At 38.1% G+C, this 5,555-nt stretch overlaps 1 pseudogene; it reads right to left on the bottom strand.

Annotated features, from left to right (window-relative positions):
• Positions 1-1,460: 1,460 nt before the first annotated feature.
• Positions 1,461-1,528, bottom strand: LOC150004076 (U6 spliceosomal RNA; annotated as a pseudogene).
• Between the last annotated feature and the right edge of the window lie 4,027 nt (positions 1,529-5,555).

Raw genomic sequence — 5,555 nt, 5'->3', positions numbered from 1 at the left:
AGAGCCCTGTTCTCCCACAGGACCCAGCACGTCCCTTGCTCCCCAAAAGGTTATAAGCCAAAACCATGCCCAGAAGTTCCTCATCCCTTATCTGTCAGCTGTCTCCTTCATGATCTGGGGCACAATGTCACCAGCCTCTGTACAACAGTCCAGGAAAACATGTGCCATGTTGCATCACGCATGGTGCTTTCTCTGCCCTTTTCAAAGATGCATGGATTTCCTTCTAAAACTGCATGTTGCTCTCTTTGCTCCCCACAAACTGCATGGATCCCTCTACCCTCTCCCCAAAAAAGGCTGCCACCTTATTTTCAAATCCCTGACCATGGCCTGTGATGCAGTGGGCATGATAACTGGTTCTGACCATTCACAGAACGTTGCACAGGCCCTGTATGCTCTTTCCTCACCATTCCATAGTCAAAACCCCTCCCATCTCCTTGGGACCTTGGAAGAACTGAAGTAATTTAGATAACTAAGACACTAGCTACCAAGTATATCTATGCAAAGGCATCTTGAAAGCTGCCCCCTTCCTCCATCCCCCAACCGCAGGCTCTGGGGGTTTGGGGGGACCACGCTCTGTAACACCACCAGCTTGCTCTTGGCATTTATCTGCTGACCACTTACAGTCTGCAGTCTTCTTTAGGAGTTTATGGTAACTCAGTCTCAAACCATGAATTCTGAGTCAGATCTGATTCCTTGTAAGTTTTTGCTAGTAAATTTTGGAATGACTCTCCTTCCCTGGAGCCAACTGATAAAATAATTTCCTTGTGTTTTTGCCAGAGCAGTTGCTTAAAGGAATGTCTATGTAATAAAGAAGGTCCAGAGACACAGAAAGAACATCATATCAGCATCCACACACAGGGAAAAGCAAACTAAGCTAAACCTGAGCTTTGAGAGTTCTTTGCTTGTGTGTTGGTGTCAGACTCCACATATCATTTTTTGCATTTTACTTTAAATCTGAAGTCTGCAGTCTGAGCAGGGACCTCTACAGGCTGCTCGCTATCAGCCTGAGGGAAATTCCTCTTCTATTGCTTCCTGAGGGTGATCCAGGCGCTTAGAACCTGGAAACTGCTCACTGTCTTCCTGGAGTGCCTGGGCTTCTTGATCTCATGTGATTCTGTTACCCTTCTGAGAAATATGGCATATTAAGATCTTTTCTTACTGCTTAAGAAAAGCCAGTAGAGAGAGAGAAATTGAAATTGAGTCAAGGCTGGCTCAAATTTCAAAGATCTTCTAAACAATGTTTCTTAAACTGTGTTAAAACACTAAATTTATTTCTACTATCATTAATCTATCATATTTTTAATACTTTTGTAAAATACAACAAAATTAAGCGCCAGGAAAATAAGAAAATAGACACAAGAACAAGTCCATATATTTTTAGACTGAGCAGACATAAAATTACTCGGAAATTTCTATAATAGTTGCTAAATATTTAATTTTAATTTTTGTATTAATATATTTTAAGTATGGAATGCTTCATGAATTTGCATGTCAACCTTGTGCAGAGGCCATGCTAATCTTCTCTTGTCAGCAGCCAGCAGCCGGCAGCCGTCCGTCTCGAGAGACGATGGTGTAGCTTCTTAAGAGTCTATCTGCACTGCCGAGAATGGCTGTGCAGTCCGACTCGGGAGTGACACGGTATCTGTCTCCTCCCGTGTTGAATCGACATCTTGCGATGATGCTGGAGTGTCCTCTCCAGTGAAGCTGAAGCTACAGAGCCTGGGCAGGGTGATATGGAGGGTCTGCTGTTGCCCATGCAGCAGACCCCCCCTCTCTTCGCAGCTGAAGGGTCCAAGGGAAAGACGGAGTCAATACAGCTTGGCTTCAGGTGCGCCGCAGGAGTTGCCGGTGTTGACTACAACGTCAAACCGCCTTAGGGACTCCGGCTCCGGATTTTCTGTCGGGGTTTACTCCCTTAGCCTTTCCCCTGAAGAGGTATGCCGCAAGGCAGCGGAGGTTTTTTTTTTGGAGTCAGGGTTTTCCTTCTCTGATGTGCCCTGACTGGAAGATCGAACCAGCGACACTTAGCTCGCAGGCCGACGCTCAATCCACTGAGCCAAACCAGCCAGAATCTTCTCTTGTATTGTTCCAATTTTAGTATATATGCTACTAAAGTGAGCACTGAATTAATATTTTTATAAACAAGAAATTTTTCAGACAAAAATTGCTTTAGAACCACCTTTTGAATGGAATAGTAAATAATGCCAGTTTTATTATTTGATGTATTTTGCAATATAGAAAACTCACAAGTAAAAATATCTAATGAAGAGATAAATTGTAGAACCAACAATCTAAAGAGAGTGATCCTGACAACATTATTAATTATATCTTATTATAATAAAACTCTCCATACTGCCCTTCACCATGGACCTCTAATTTAGAATAAGTCACTGGTCAAATTGTACCAAAATACTGTTTTTGTTGTTGTTTACATCTATTTTATTTTTATTGAGCTATAATTGACATATAACATTGTATTACTTTCAGGTGTACAACATAATGATGCAATATTTGTATTATTGCAAAATGATCACCATAATAAGTCTATTAATTAAGTCTAAGTCTGTCACTATACATAGTTACACAACTTTTTTCTTGTAATGAGAACTTTTAAGATTTACATTTTTTTAGCAACATTCAAATACGCAGTAGAGTATTATATAGCTGCTATGCTGTATATTCCAGTCCATAATTTATCTATTTTATGACTAGAAATTTGTACCTGTCAGTCTAGCCGGGGGGAAAGATGGGATTGGCTGGGGAGCTGAACCCTTTCAGAGTGCATGGAAGCTTGTGTCTGGAGATTTAAAAGGAGGGAGAGCAGACACTTGGACCTTTCTCTTCCTCTGGGATCCATACACAGATGTGTGGGTCTGAGCACTCAGGAGATCTGAGACCCAGCAGGCCCTGGAAACCACGTGGTTTGGTGACTGGCACTATGCCCTATGGACAGAGCCTCTGCAGGACTGGCTGCAGCAGTTGGCAGCAGCCTCAGGCCCCTGGCATGGAAAGCAACAGCTGTATGACAATGGCGATGCCAACCCCATATGCACAGACTCCAGGGAGGGAGCCTGAAGCTGGAGAGCCCATCCACCTAGCAGCCTGGGTCTCCAAAAAGGATAGATAAGAGGAGTGGAACTTCTGGGCATGGCTTTGGGTTTTAGTCTTTTTGAGAACAAAGGATTTTTTGTGTGTTTTATGGAAGAAAGAAGCAACCTCTTAATAAAGACCTTCTCTCTTCCCACCAACCTCTATCTTATGCTTGTGTTTGACAGCAGGCAGCCAAACCCTGTTTTTGTTCTATAGCAAAGTGCCATCCATGCTGTTACAAATAGCAAGATTTTATTTTTTCAATTGCTGAATAATATTATATTATATATATCTACCACATCTTCTTTATCCATTCGTTTGTTGATGGATACTTTGTTTTCATATCTTGGCTATTGTAAATAATGCTGCAATGAACATGAGAATGAATCAAAAATAATGTTTAAAAACAATTCTTCAATTTAATTCTCTTCAAATACTGAAAGTTTCATACTCATTCTTACACATTTTGTTCCCATGAGTAAAAATAACAAAATGAAGAAATGCTGAAATGTTTAAAATGAAAAATTCCAATCTATGAAATAGAATCAGTAAGTCAATATTATTATTATTATTATTATTATTATTATTATTATTTTGGATATTATCAAATACTTTTTATGCATCTATTGATATAGTCATGTGGTTTTTATCCTTCATTTTGTTTATGTGGTGAATCATGTTTAGTGATTTGTGAATGTTGTATCAACCTTGCATTCCCAGAATAAATCCCAATTGATCATGGTGTATAATATTTTTGATGTATTGCTATATTTGGGTTGCTAATATTTTGTTGAGAATTTTAGCATCAATGTTCATCAGGGATATGGGCCTATAATTTTCATTTTTTGTAGTGTCATTATCTGGTTTTGGAATTAGGATAGTGCTGGCCTCATAAAAAAAGTTTGGGAGCATTCCTTACGCTTGAATTTTATGAAATAGTTTGAGAAGGAAAGGTTTCAGCTCTTCTAGGATGTCTGGTAAAATTCATCTGTGAAGCCATCTGGTCCAGGGCTTTTGTTTTTTGGGAGCATTTGTTTTGTTTTGTTTTGTTTTATCACTGCTTCAATTTCACCAGGTGTAATCTGTCTATTCATTTTCTCTGATTCTTTCTGATTTAGCTTTGGAAGATTGCATGTTTCTAGGAATTTATTCATTCCATCCAGATTGTCAATCACCTTAAATGTAAATGGCTTAAATCCTCCAAGCAAAAGACATAGGGTAGCTGAATGGATAAGAAAACAAGACCCATATATATGATTCCTCCGAGGCACCAATCTCAGATCGAAAGATAAACACAGAGTAGAAGTAAAGGGATGGGAAAAGATATTTTATGCAAATAGAAAGAAAAAAAAAAAAAGCTGGGCAGCAATACTTATATCCAACAAAATAAACTTTAAAACCAAGGCTATTGTAAGAGACAAGGGACACTACATAATTATAAAAGAAACAACCCACCAAGAGGTCATAACCCCTGTAAACATTTACACATCTAACATAAGACTACTTAAATATGTAAAGCAAATTTTGATGGACATAAATAGAGAGATTGACAGAAATACTGTCATATTTGGGAATTTTAACATCCCATTGACTTGAACAGATAGATCTTCCAGGCAAAAATCAATAAGGAGACAGTGGCCTTAAACAACACATGAGATAAAAAAGATATAATTAATATCTTTAGAGCATTTCGCCCAAAAAAAGCAGAATATACATACTTTTCAAGTGCACATGGAATGTTTCCTAGGATAGATCACTGTTTGGACACAAAATAGGTCTTAATAAATTTAAGAAGATTAAAATCATATCATGTATCTTATCTTATCACAATGCTATGAAACTAGAAATCAATCACTAGAACAACACTGAAAAATACACAAAGAAATGGAAGCCAAATAACATGTTATTACACAAAGAGTGGGTCAACAATGAGATCAAGGGAGAAATCAAAAGACACCTTGAAACAAATGAAAATGAGGACACAACAATCCAAAACCTGTGGGACCCAGAGAAAGCAATCCTAAGAGGGAAATTTATAGCATTACAGGCCTACCTCAAAAAACAACTTAACTTTACACTGAAAGGTACTTGAAAAAGGGCAACAAACAAAGTCGTGAGTAGAAGGAAGGAAATAATAAAGACCAGAGCGTGATAAACAAAAGAGAGTCTAAAAAATGATGCGGAACATCAGTGAATTCAAGAGCTGGCTCTTTGAAAAGACAAACAAGGTTGACAAGCCTTTAACCAGACTCATCAAGAAAAAAAGAAAGAGGAATCAAATAAATAAAATCAGAAATGAAAGAGGAAAAGTTACAACTGACACCAAAGAATACAAATGATTGTAAGAAAATATTATGAACAACTATATGCCCTTTTTAAAAAAATAAAAGTACCTGAGTTCCAAAAAGTAAAAAGTTGAATAACTAATCTGTTCGATTAGACAAGTAAGTTAAGATTGTTAAGAT

This window comes from Furipterus horrens, unplaced genomic scaffold (genome assembly GCF_987537825.1).
Source record: "Furipterus horrens unplaced genomic scaffold, mFurHor1.1.pri manual_scaffold_7, whole genome shotgun sequence".
Classification (NCBI taxonomy): Eukaryota; Metazoa; Chordata; class Mammalia; order Chiroptera; family Furipteridae; genus Furipterus; species Furipterus horrens.
The sequence above is the reverse complement of the archived record's forward strand: the minus strand, read 5'-3'. Positions and strand labels throughout refer to the sequence as shown.